Here is a 13,811-nt window from a genome sequence, read left to right on the forward strand (position 1 = left end):
GAAAAAGGAATTGATTAGAAATTGGATTTAAAAAAAGAAGTGGAATGATTAGATGTCTCTAGCTGTGAAAAGGCAGGCAAGGGCCATCTCCGACACCAGAACATACCACAGCCTGCCGTGACTGCGGGAGCAGCGAGGGGAGGATTATTTCGTTCCACTGCAACATATCACAAGTGGCTGTAGCTACTTTTACAAACGCAACCTTGTCATTGCGATTTGTCGCACTTTTGGTGAGCATTTTAGCACACTGAAGTTTCCTCTCCTCTGTTTTGTAGCCAATAGCCATAAAATGCATGGTGCAGTAATGAAAAAGGCAAGATCACAACACGGGATATAATAACACCACCATGGCTATACAATATAAAGTCAGATTGCAAAGTGAATGCAGCTGCTGGCATTGCATTCAAAGTCTGTGTATCTATGGGAGGGGGGAGTTCATAGCTCAGTGGCAAAGCAGGCATAGGATCACAGATTCATTTCTGCCATCTCCAGTAGCAGAACAAGGACATAAGCTCAGAGAGCTGCTTCTAGTCAGAGTAGGCCAACCTTCACCCAATATGGTGCCCTCAAAAAAAAAATTGGACTCCACCCCTCATCAGCCTTGGCTACTATGGCCAATTGTCAGGATTAATAAGGGTTGTAGTCCAAAACCTACGAAGGATACCAGGTTGGAGAAAGTCTGAGTAGACAATGCTGAGCTAGACAGACCAAAGCTCTGACTCCATGGAAGACAACGTCTTACAACTGTATCCAAATATCAGCACTATACTATGGGTGCTGCTGCAGATTTCCTGCAAACTCCACGCACAATTCTAAATAAGACCTGAACAGCACAATCAGATGTACTTCCTCAGAAGTAAGTCCCACTGAGCTCAATGGAACTTACTCAAAGATATGTGTGTGTACAGAATTTCAGCTTAAGGCTACTATCCGATTTACCAGTGCTTTTAAAAGCAACACACCTGATGCAGCTGTGTCATTTGAGAAAACCAGCAAAATGTGTGAACTCTTGGTAGCCCTTGATGTCCTGATTATTAATGATGTGAGACAGCTCCTGTTCTTCACTCGTCCTGAAAACATGTTGTCAGTTTTTCCACAGCAATGAAAAAGAAGGCACAAGAGGTCATCAGCTTGCTGAAGTTGAGCAGGTGTGGTTTCTGGTCAGTGCCTGGATAGGTGACTGACTGGAAACCATATATATATGCATCCTTGGGTTCCATGTTGGAAGAATCTTAACAGTATCACAAAAACTTTATTAGGATCAACTAAAAGTCACAAAACAGCCAGTTAGTTCTTGAGTGTCAAAGGACTACTGCTGAACTGAATAAAGTGGACCAGTGATTGGTGGTGTTTTCATGGGTGAATCCTTTCCTTTAACAAGTGAGGGCTGCTTTGCCACCTCTTGAAGCAAGGGTTTGGTTGTACTTACCTAGGAGTATGTCCCTCCAACTACAAGGGGGCTTCTTTCTGAGTAAACATGCCTAGGATTGCACTGTGAATTGTGGTGTCCTAAGGTGTCATGGGCCAGGAGTCAGCTTCACCTGCTGAACAGCAGCCTGAAGGGGGAGAAGGCAGAGTGACTCACCTGCAGCTGATCAGCCATCAAGGACACAGTGGAGGAGGTGCTGATGAGAACCAGCTGGCTTCAATCTTCTGAAGCAGAGCTTCCAGCAGCAGTCAGATGCTGTTAAAAATGCTTGCAGTTCTTGGCCCTGCCTTGCTGCCTCCTGCTTGTCTTGAACCCATGATCATCAGATTCCTTGACCCTTGGACTGTCTGACCCCACAGATTGCTGTTCACCCGACCCTAGGACTGGACCTGACTTTGGACGCTGACTGCCTCCAGGTAAGTACACCTCAGAAACTCTTCTGGTTTGCTGGCCTCCCACTCCACTGAGCTCTGCAAGTTTGTTGCTCAGCATGAGACTACAACACAAGGGTGATTGGCCTACCGCCTATTTGTGTGCTTTCAAGCAGGAGTTTAAGACTGATCCTTTATTATGGTCCATATTTCTAAACTAGAGTCCTTGGATTATGTGCCTTTAGTTGATGTTGCTGGTGTCTTGCATTGTGATGTTTTTTTTTTTTTGCTGCTGGATTTCTTTGTTGTTTTAAGAATTGCTTTGTTTTATTGCTATTGTTGTTTTATTCTGCATGCCGCCTTAGGTATGCATATGGCATAGAAAGATGGGATATAAATGCAGACATGCATGTGTGCATATGTACATAAGTCCAATTCATCATTTTGAAGAACAACGAAGAATTGTACTGATGGTTATTTGTGCTTTGTCTTTTTCTAACGTTTATGTACGTATGGACATCCATACATTTTTAATTTTTATATTGGAAGGGTTAATTGGAGGTTGCAATTCACATCTCGTGATACAATATATGGTAGAAAGCAAAGTCTCTAAGTGAGAGCACAGATGGCTGGTTATTTAATGCTGCTCCAAGCATCTTTTTGACTGCTAAAACAGAACCAGTGTTTTACTGCATGTATTTTGAATGAGGAAAAAGAGAGCTTTAAAAAATGTTTCTGGCAATGGAGGGAAGCAACGGAAGGTGAAAAGAGGGCAGAGAACTGTCACCATCACAGCACCTGAGACCAGGGAATATGTGTTAAGTGAGGATAGTGGACTGAAAAAATATGAGACTGCAAGACAGATAACAAAGACTTGCTGCTTTTGTTACTTGGGGTTTTTTTTTTCTTAAATAGCTTGTGTTGCTTGTCAAATCTTCTGATGACACAACCTGCTTTTAAAGTTTACTTTTCATTAGTGAGAAAGGATGAGGGAGAAACCCTGATATATCTATGCATGATGAAAGGAATAGGGCAAGTCTTGGGCTCAGACTTGGGGGAGTGGGTTATTCTCTCCATGTTCCTTTTTCCTCCCAGATCTTCATACTGAATAGGGAGTCTTAGCCATATTTTTCTAAACCTCCTTCCCTCCCCTTCCTATCTGGCCTCCTCGTTGCCATACCAATATAGAGTACTCTTTACACATTTGTAAGAACTTGATCATTTTGTGTAGCAGCGCCTACACATTGGAATTCCTGCCTATTGATATCAAACAGTCATCTTCACTGTATTCCTTTTGGCACCTGATAAAAAACATTCTTGTTTAATCAAGCCTACCCAGATGCTTGGAAAAGCTGTTGTGAATTTTAAACGGTTTTAATATTTTAACTTCTTGTATGTTTAAATGTATGGCGCATCTCTCTGTGCGCATGGCAGAAATGGGCAGGGCAGTTGTTTTTGTTTGCATTTTAATGAGAAGTGGCCTAATTTGCAGTTCTTGAACCAGTGTGTGGACCCAAAGCAAGCTATGCTTCTAAATTTGTACTTCTCCAAGTATTGTAATGCAGTTCTGCAAGCAAACAATATATGCAAAATTGTATGCATTAGGGGGAATTGTACACAAAATACATATAAGCACTGGGTAATATCTCACTCAGAATAGTCCCATCATTTTCCTTGACTGCACCCTGCAGGTGATATCCAACATTAGTCATAACTCAATGTATAGCGTTATGGTTAGGCCTTAACAGAAAGCTTAATTCTGTGGTATGATAAGCTTAGTGGTTATTAGCACAAATGAGATGCAGCAGATGATCGATTGCTTATTTTCTTGTTTTCTTGTCACTGGTAAATTCTTAACAAGCTTTGCTTTTCAGAAATTATTTGTGTCTTGTTGACATAAACACTAACTTCAATACTGCAAGATTATGATGTGTATTGGGCAGATTAGCCAGCACAGCAAAAAAATGCAAGAAAATGGAAATATAATCCCTGTTATTTCTCACCAAGCTAATGAAAGCCTTTTTAATGCAGGCACACAATAGGGTTCAAATCGTCAGAATCTAGAAAATGGTTTACATTAAAAATGTGATATATGAATATATCAAGCATACCTTCCTTTGTATTTCTGATTTCCACTGGATAGTCTACAAGATTGGTTTGATAGAGGTACTTTAAACATACATAACTTCTTTTTTTAAAAAATCTATAAACCATTTCCCCCCTGAAATAAGTCTCCCCAAAAGGCAAACTTCCTCTTTTGGAGATATTACCCTTACATATTTAGAAATGAACACACAATAGTTCAGATTCAGATCATATCCCCGAACTAGCTCAAAATCTCTCTTTTTTAAAAAAACCACATGTTCCCAATTGCTGAATTTGTCAAAAGCTAGGCACCAAGCACTAGTACAATAACTTTCAAAAGAGTGTGATAAAATGAGCTGTGAATGGTACAATTTGACCCCAGATGCCAACTCTTCCAAGATTTGCCTTTTTCCACTGCCTCATGTACCCCATTCCATGGCAAAATTCTTAGACCCTTGGAACTGATCACTTTAGAACTATCTTTTAATCCACCACATGGCCAGCAGCCTACGAGGAACTTGCTGCGGCACTAGGTTTTCCATTTTCCGTTCTGCTCCTTTTAATATACTGGAAGCATTTTTACAAAAGGCGAGGCTTAATTAATGCCAGATAAAAACCTGCTCTTTCTTGTGGGGTCTTGCACAGCATCTTTCCCTAATGCAATAAATAAATAAATGCGTAGAAAATATTCTGCAAATGGCAAGATATCTGAAAATGAATGTCAGGGAGATTTGAAATTGCCATTTGTAACCGGGCTGGCAGTGTGTTTGCCAATTTACCTTTGATTTCTGAAGAAAACCGAACATCTTGATCTGTTTCAAAATAACTCCTTGTGGTCATGAGATCGGCACAAAGGGCCCTTTTATGTGGGTCAAAGGGATGTTTCCCCCATGCCCATTTAATATGTTGTCTGTGAAGTTCTGTGTGCTGCCCTTAGGGCCATCCACATGCTGGCGATATGCATGTAACTTGCACAGCAAGTTTTCCTTCCTCTCTGAATCACAATGTCTGCAATTCAATCTGCCCCACAATGAAATTGTGTGTGTGTGTGTGTGTTTTCCCCTCCACATTCGCCAGGTATGCAGTAAGCTATTGCTCCCCATGAAAAGGGTCTTCAGATGGGGGACACACACTGTAGTAGGAACTTATCATTTATACTGCTTTCATCATGACAATGACTGATGTGGCTCTCCGAGAATATTATATATTTAGAAGTTTAGAAAGGTTCGCCTTTTGCGGGGGGGGGGGGGGGAGAGAATGCTTCTTTGTACTTAAGAAGCATATCTCATCATACTCGGTGAACTCCTGAACTAAGTCTTAAATGTTTAAAGAAAGGTCAAAAAGGCAGCCTGCTACAAAAGTGTGCAACTCACACCTGACTAATATCAGAGAATAAAATCATGCAGGGAATAATTTGAGTAAGTTTTTCTTTCCATTTAAACAAAAAGTCATAGATTTTTTCCCCCTCTGAATATTTAACAAAGCAGAAAGCAAACTTTTGGTTCAGGGAGGAAAGAGAAAAAGTCCATAAGATTCTTCATAAACTTTGGGAGCGTTTCCTCAAAACATGCTTCTCCATTTATACAACAGATCAAGGAAGGCTAGAATCCAATTTCAAATCAAATAACCTCCATATCGATGTGCAGGGTAGTTGACAGTGCACTCTCATCATCTCTGTGCTTTCTGGTGGGTAATGTGCACAATATAACTTAGAGTAGCCATTTGGCAGAAAACTGCTGTAGTCAAATTGAAATAGCCTTTAGTGCCTTGGTTAAAATGGAGAGCCCATAAGATATGCTTGTCATGGGAAGGCGATGCAGGGTTGCGGGGGGGGGGGGAGTAGGGTGTTTGAATTAAGGTGGGGGATTTGTACTGTTGATGGAACTGCACAGATGTCAGGATCTTATTTAAAAGTGTTAAGGCACAGCACAACACTGAAGCAAAAATTTGTTAGGCTAGTGGGCTAGCGATCAAATATTTCATTGCCGTAGTTAGCAGCCACCTGTGAGTCACTTACACATAACTGTATGCTTCAGGAGGAAAACACAAGCCGGATCTTTGAAAACTGGGCTGTTTCCTGCTGCTCTGAGACCTAGATGGTGAAAAGCGGGATAAGATTGAGAGAGAGAGAGAGAGAGAGAGAGAGAGAGAAATTGCACACAAATATTTGTATATCAGGAGAAAGAAACACTAAAATCCTAGGGAATTCTTGTGAGAACTTAAAAAAAAAGGGGATTTGGCAAACTGAAGTAGAAATGTGGCAAACCAAAAATAAGATTAGAAAAATGAGAAACTAAGAGAAACCAAAATTGACAGATTAACCCATCCCTATTTGCCACATGCTGTGGTAGTAATTGTATAAACAACAGCCAACCCACCGGCCAACCCCCCAATCATACCCTGAGAGTGTAGTACTTCAGAATGTATATGAGATAGGTAGGTTTCAATTTATTTGTTTAGTTAGAAGCCAAAACAGAAGAGAAGGCAAAAACACACACCACCCGAATTGAACCACAAATTTAGCTATTAATTTCCTTCACACAAATGAAGAGATTCTCAAAGTAACATAGTGAGGAACCTGAACATCACAGACCACTAGGGTTGGTCTCCTGACTTTTGAGAGTGGTTTTCCAAGAAGCATGGGATCCCTGCTGTTGGGGAGCCCTTTCTGTGTCCCCATGAGCACGAAGGTGTTTCTTACAGAGCAATTTCAATCTCCGCCTAAAATACCTCAGGATTCTGGTCTAATTGTATCATGACAGAGGTGGTGTTTAATGCGTTGCTTGCAGTGAAGTCAGGGTTTTGTTAAAGACAAGCATGGGGTGGGCCCAATTATATCAAGACCACTGTGCATTAACCCTTCCATCCCATGCCACAACCATTTAAAAAATGCCTCATCCCATACTACAAATAATGATAGAACAATAATTCCCATTTGATTTGCAACTTGATTTTTTCAGGATTCTGGTGGCAGGGGACAGATTAAACCTCGCTATATCAATGTGCATTGGGGGAGGGGTGCCTTTGCGTTACTGTTGAAAATGAACAACCTAACAAGCAACCTATTTAATGCAACAAATTGAAGTATAGTATGAAATGTACTTTTGAATAAGAAAGGAAATGGCCTGAAGGGTGGGAAATTAAAATATGCTGCTTCTAGGTGGATTCTTTTGACACAGTATACAGAGAATTTGACTTCTCTAGAGTATTGGCTCTTTTTGTTAAAACGGTCATTCAAAGGTGCTTTTTTTCTTTACATATGGCCCCGCCTGTGAGACCTATTTATTAACCAAATACCCAAACTAGTCTTTGCCTTTTGTATTGAATTCTCTCTAGGACCCTTAGAGGTCCTACCAGCAAACCTCCCACAAACTAGCTCTAAATCAATAGTTTGTTATACCACATACTGTAGATCTGTACTGAAGTTTCTTCCTACAACCCATAGATACATAAGCCTGATTCTGGCATTTGCCTAAATCTGTGTGAGTGGGGAGGGTGCAGAGGTGTGTAGGCAAGCCCTGCTCAAATGTCCTCAAATGCACCAGGAGGACTCTAAGCATCTTCACCCAAGCTCACTTAGAATCCTGCTTCCATCCTACTCTCTCAATGGGTGAATGCATTAAGTGAAGGGGGGGTGTTGGAGGTGGAGTTTGCATGTGTGGCCCTGCCCCTCCCCACTTTTAAACTACAAGGATTTGGGAGGGTGATGAAGACAATACGTGATTGCACTACCCAACCTCTGTGATTCCTCTGTTCTTCCCGCACCCATTTCTTCACATTTATACACCTGCAGTATGCACCTCGAGTCCATTCTCTTGCAGAATGTGCACAATTTAAAAGGGAAAGCTTTTGTGTGTTCTTGTGGGCTTCAGAAGGTATTCTTCACTACTCCTGGACTCCATGCCCCGTGATAAGCCACAGCGAATAGGTGCAGCAGAAAAAGGAAAGCCCAGGCAAAATGCAGGTGATGCAAAGGGGTTGAAGAAGGAAAAATGGTTTATTATCCGATGCATTTCAGACCTCTTGGGTCCTTCATCGTGAAGTTTCAAATGCAGAAGTTTAATCCTTTTTTTTTTTTTACGCTCTCTCCTCTTCCCTTCTGCAACAATACTAAATAGACAGCAGAAGTAAAGAGAAGATGGTGTGACAAAAAATAAGAACTTCTGTATTTGAAACCCATTGATGAAGGACCCAGGAGGTCTAAAACGTACTGGATATTTAAAAATAAAATCCAACCTTTCCTTCCTGCTTCCCAATCCCCATGAAAAAACCAGACACAGTGCTGCTTCCTCTGACACTCTCCGCGTCAACGGAAGACAACAAGAGGGTTTGTGGGTCAACTCTCTATATCGCTGCCACAGGCTCTGATTCGGCTCAGCTCCATTAGATATTCAGGCTTTTAAACGCTATTGGATACTCACTGCAACTTTAGAGGATTTCTTTTCTCACGATAGAAATCAGCATCACATTTTATTTATATTCATTTCCCAAACTTAATTCAGATTCAAATAAATTGAAAATCCCATTAGAACAATATTGGCTTTTCAAAAAACACAGCCTTAAAAGGAATTCAAATATTTCTAGCACCTTGGAACATGTTAATTTTATAAGATTATTAGCAATAAACTCATTTAATTTGTTAGAATACGGTGTGTGGTAAGTGGCAGTACACAGGTGACAATGTATATTTAACATTCCAGTCCTCAACACTTCACACAGAGATAAATACGTAAATTACAAAGACAGGGATAATTTTGTTGTTGTTGTCTTTCATTTATGTAGGTTAAAATGATCAGCAAGAGACCTTTTCTTGCAAAAAAAGAGTACAGTGGTACCTCTGGTTAAGAACTTAATTTGTTCCAGAGGTCCATTGTAAGAGAAAGTACATAAAGAATTGCTCACAAAGTTGATAAAGAACAAAGTGTCAGTAGATCTAATGGGGTGTCCAGCTTTTCCCTGAAGGAGAGGGGCCACACACTATTTCTTGTTGTATTTTGCTGTTTCATTTTCTGGATATCTATCATAAGCAATGCTATTTCTCTATAAAAAGAGGTACCAGAACCCACCATGAGCACATTCCTCATTCTCTTTGAATGGCAATGGTGCCCATCTGAGAGGTGCCGGAACTGAGTTTCTGCTGGGGGGGGGGGAGCCCTTGTCATAAGCAAACACTTCACTTGTGTAGGTAAGCAAAAATATTTTAGAAAGGGGAAACTTTGCTTTTCAGATTGATCTATGCTACAAATATTTCATAGAAACCCCTGAAGAAAACACTGATGAATCGATTTGATTATTGTTGGAGCATGCAAATTTGAGCTGTGTAAATTCAGTTTTGGAATCTGGGAGAACAGTGTGTTACATTTTTAGTGAAGGAATAAAACGTTTCCAGGAGCATCCAAGCTTGAATTTACCGGTTTACATCAGCAGCACTATCCTGGATGATCTTTGTCTGTGTCTAAGAAGGACTGGATAGATACATGGGAGCCAGCTTCTCCTGGTAATAGCTCAGGATGCTCCGAGCATGCTAGTTGATGGGAAGAGGGTGCAACTGAGTCCTATGCTGATCTCTCCAGGCATGGGAGGCTGGCATGGCATGGGAATGAATTGGGGCCCCCAGTTGTATTACTGAAACACCTTTAAAAATAGAGATAAGCAAGCCATAAGATGAAGTAATATAGCAACTGCCAAGATTCTATATCAGTTAATAGGAGTTTATGTCCTATATTCTCACGTTTTAATGTCCATGTATAAAAACCCCAAAGCTATGCTGTGCCAAATGTTCACATTTGAACATGTTCTGTGCAAAAGGGCTTTACCTCCCAAGCTGTCCAAGCCCTGGTCACAGCGTTTGTGTTTACAGTTTGCCATTTCCATGTTTTGCTGATTTGCCCCCCACCCCACCCCACTCTGGGATTCTTGTAAAGTGGTCCTACCCAATTTGGGAACATGACATAAGCAAGATGATAACACAGTGCCACACGGCCCTGGACCTGGATGATATCACACAGCGTGACTACATGATGCTATTACAAAGTCAGTTGAGAGTGAGGTCAAGAATCATTGCTTGCCTTAAATTGACATACCAGATGGAGCTTATGCTCAGCAAAGTGAGTATAGGATTGCACACTTAGATTCAGTAATGAGCATCTCTGAACAGTTTTATAATTGAATAAAATAACACCTATTTTACCCACGTTCATATCATATCCTCATTGTTCCATGAAAAAAATGCTTTTATAAACTTGACGGAACAGTTTGGAGATACTTTTGTTTGATTTGATGTCACTTCCATGTCTCTATATCCACCTAATAATGGAATTGGTTTTTAAGTTCATGACTTTTGTTTTCAAGTTTAGTCTCTATCCAGTCATACTAATAACTATGAAATTGTTTCTAGCAGGTCCAGGAGCATTATGTTATACAGTAAGCATAGAGACATTTATTTGACCTTGGCTATTCTCGAAATAGTTTTTTTTTTAATGGGTGGAACCATTGGAAAATATGGCAAGAAAATAAGGGCCAAATATGACCCTTGGATGAGCATGTGAAATTTTCAAAGGGCATTAATGGAACTAAATTTTCTTGTTTAAAAGAAAACCGTCATCCTTAGGGAAGAATCTGAAGTTCTGAGATTTATAAGCTTAACAAGTATTATATTTGGAAGACTCATTAAAACTTGTTTGAACTATCTCTGTGTGTTCCCTTTATAATTTCTCCCCGTTAAAGCAGCTGATCTGAAACCAAACAAATCTCAGTGATGCACAGGACATTTCCCATGTTAAACTGAAGCTCAGAATTAGGTGGGGAAATGTATGGCCTGCGATGAAATCTATTTTAGACAAAGCCTCCTAATAAAGAGTTCGGGGGGGGGGCTCTCTCCCAACTGTTTCAGAACCTCATTTATTGCTACAGTGCATTCATTACAATTTTTAAAAGACATTAATATCTTAAGTTTGTGATTGTAACAATTTAGATAACAGCCCATGTACAAGAAACCAAATCTGCTGTTTAGTACCATATGGCTCCAAGGTAGGCAGCCAAGAACATGGCATCTCTGTGAGTGACAGGATCCATGGTTCCAAGACGGATCCTTAAGTTAAAGATCAAAAATTTCTGAGCCTATCCATGGGGGATTAGATTCTTTGGAAATGTATCAAGCTTCCCATCAGTGTCATGGCAAGGGTTGCCTCAGCAGGCAGCTTAGGGCGTGTCATTTTAGGGGAGTGAAACTAAATTCTTGCGTCGCAGCAGCTTTGGGAATGGCCTCAAATCTAATGGTAAAGGCTGCCTCTTTATCATTTTCCCTGAAATAATTTTTTTTCAAGAAGAGGGGTGTGTGTGTGTGATTTACTGCATTCAGTCGGAACTCTTAATGCAGGAAGATGAGGTGGCAGTAGGCCTACCACATCTCCTTTTCAGTTCCATGTGCCCTGAATTTTCCTCACTTGTCCTGCTCTATCTGGCATGAGGGTCCATGTGTTTCAGTGACCAGGCTCTTCTCATTGTTGAGTTGCAGTTGCAATGACTGCTTGCTGTATGAATCATCCTAGCCAAAACTGAGTAGCTTGCACAGTCTGAGTCTGTTCTTCCATTTTGTCCTGATCGATTCTCCCTCTAAGACACCTTTCCTCAGTTGGAGTTTTCCCATTCGTCAAATAAAAAAAGCATAGATGGCCACATTGGTCCATAGGGATGGGTGCGCGCGCACACACACACACACACACACACACACCATAACCCATGATTGTTGATTTGTCCCAGCAGCCTTGGTGCAACTCATTAATACCTAACAGAGGCTGATCTCATTTTAACTGAAACTGTATTCCAGACTGGGAGCTTTGTATTCCTAACAGGTCATTGGAAACGGGTTTTTGGGGTGTGTTTTTTTAACTTACTGAATTTTCCACTGAAAGGGTAAATCCAGAAATACAGGATAGCATTTTAATGCCAATGACATTGTGTGGAAACTGCAAAACAAAAAAACTCTGATGTTCATACTATAGGGGTGTTCCTGATACATGCAATCAGGAAGCACCCCAAGTCTCCATCTTGGACTATTACAATTGCAGACTTTGTGGCTTTAACTTCAGGCCGGGTTGTATTTTTTTTCTCCCCTCCCTGCTCTGCTTGACATTCAGCCTTATAAAAAGTTTCTGGAGTACTCAAAAGCTTGCCCGCTCTTTCATTCAACCCCATACGCACATTTAACAATATTTGGAAAAAGAATTAAGTTTGCTTCCCCTCCCACCCCAAATCCGAAGAATGGGCATCTACATTATCTTAACAGTTGACTTAAATCTTCCTTGTTAATAGTAAACAGTAGTATTTAACAGATTGCATGTCATCTTTAGCATGGCACCATGTTGGCTGCAGGAAAGGCAAGGTCACTTCTGCTTGATTCTTGCATTGGAAACCTGCATTAAAAAAAGTATGGGTTGTGGGTTTTTTAAAAAAATAAAAACAACAACTTTGTCTGCAGCAAGATCCGGAGCTAGTTTTTTGGGTTTTTTTATAACATTTATTAAATTTTAGTTTAACAATAAAATACATAGATAATAACACAATCTTTTCCAATATCCACATTTCATATTCATCTTTGGACTTCCTCACATCCCTTGTTCCTGCCTTCTAAACTCATAAATTTTGCCAGCAAATTATTAACTTGGTTTAATTCATATAATATAATTTTCCAATATTAATATCTCAAATTTTGGGATTTAACATACTCTTATTGAAACTTAATCATAAAATGTTACTTATCCAAAATTTATCTTTTCATCTTCCAATTAAATTTAAATTTGTATTCTTTATACCTAGTTTGTTGAAGCCATGTTTTTGCTAATCTTACATCTTTCTTAACATTCATACAATTTACAATGTTTTTGTAAAGGTAAAGGTAAAGGTACCCCTGCCCGTAGGGGCCAGTCTTGACAGACTCTGGGGTTGTGCGCCCATCTCACTTAAGAGGCCAGGGGCCAGCGCTGTCCGGAGACACTTCCGGGTCACGTGGCCAGCGTGACATCGCTGCTCTGGCGAGCCAGAGCCGCACACGGAAACGCCGTTTACCTTCCCGCTGTTTTTGTAGATAGTCCTTAAATTTCTTCCAGTCTTCCTCCACCAGTTCTTCTCCCAGGTCTCGGATTCTGCCAGTCATCTCCGCCAATTCCATATAGTCTATCAGTTGCATCTGCCATTCTTCCATTGTGGGTAATTCTTGAGTTTTCCAGCTTTTAGCGATGAGTATCCTTGCTGCTGTTGTAGCATACATAAAAAAGTTTCGATCCTTCTTTTGCACGCTCTGATCAACAATGCCCAAGAGAAAGGCCTCTGGTTTCTTAAGGAAGGTATACTTAAATACCTTTTTCAGTTCATTATAATTCATTTCCCAGAAAACCTTCACTCTAGGGCAAGTCCACCAAAGGTGAAAGAATGTTCCTTCAGCTTCTTTACACTTCCAACATTTATTATCAAACACATGGTATATCTTTGCAAGCTTGACTGGAGTCATGTACCACCTATATATCATTTTCATAATGTTTTCTTTCAAGGCATTACATGCCGTAAATCTCAAACCTGTGGTCCATAACTTTTCCCAGTCAGCAAACATGATGTTATACCCTATGTCCTGTGCCCATTTTATCATGGCTGATTTAACCGTTTCATCCTGTGTATTCCATTTTAACAGCAAGTTATACATTCTTGAAAGTATCTTAGAGCTGGGTTCTAACAGTTCTGTTTCTAACTTTGATTTTTCCACCTGGAATCCTACCTTTTTGTCCAATTTAAAAACTTCTTTAATCTGAGCATAATGTAGCCAATCTCGCACTTTGTCTTTTATTTTCTCCATACTCTGCAACCTCCAGTTATCTCCATCTTTTTCTATTATTTCCCAATATTTCGGCCATTTGGCCTCCATATTGAGTTTT

The 13,811-nt window shown here is 40.3% G+C and overlaps 1 protein-coding gene across 8 annotated transcripts in view; it reads left to right on the forward strand.

Moving 5' to 3' along the window:
* LOC307219871 (uncharacterized protein) overlaps positions 1-13,811 on the forward strand; it is a 418,411-nt gene that overhangs the window by 317,313 nt on the left and 87,287 nt on the right. For 4 of the 8 annotated variants that reach the window (XR_013840601.1, XR_013840602.1, XR_013840604.1 and 1 more), the window contains one exon: positions 1,789-1,845. The exons of the other annotated variants lie outside the window; for them this stretch is intronic. The gene's annotated coding sequence lies outside the window, so the exon portion shown is untranslated. The remainder of the gene's footprint in view (positions 1-1,788; positions 1,846-13,811) is intronic. 8 annotated transcript variants of the gene reach the window in all.

Source organism: Podarcis cretensis, assembly GCF_951804945.1.
Source record: "Podarcis cretensis genome assembly, chromosome: 1".
NCBI lineage: Eukaryota > Metazoa > Chordata > Lepidosauria > Squamata > Lacertidae > Podarcis > Podarcis cretensis.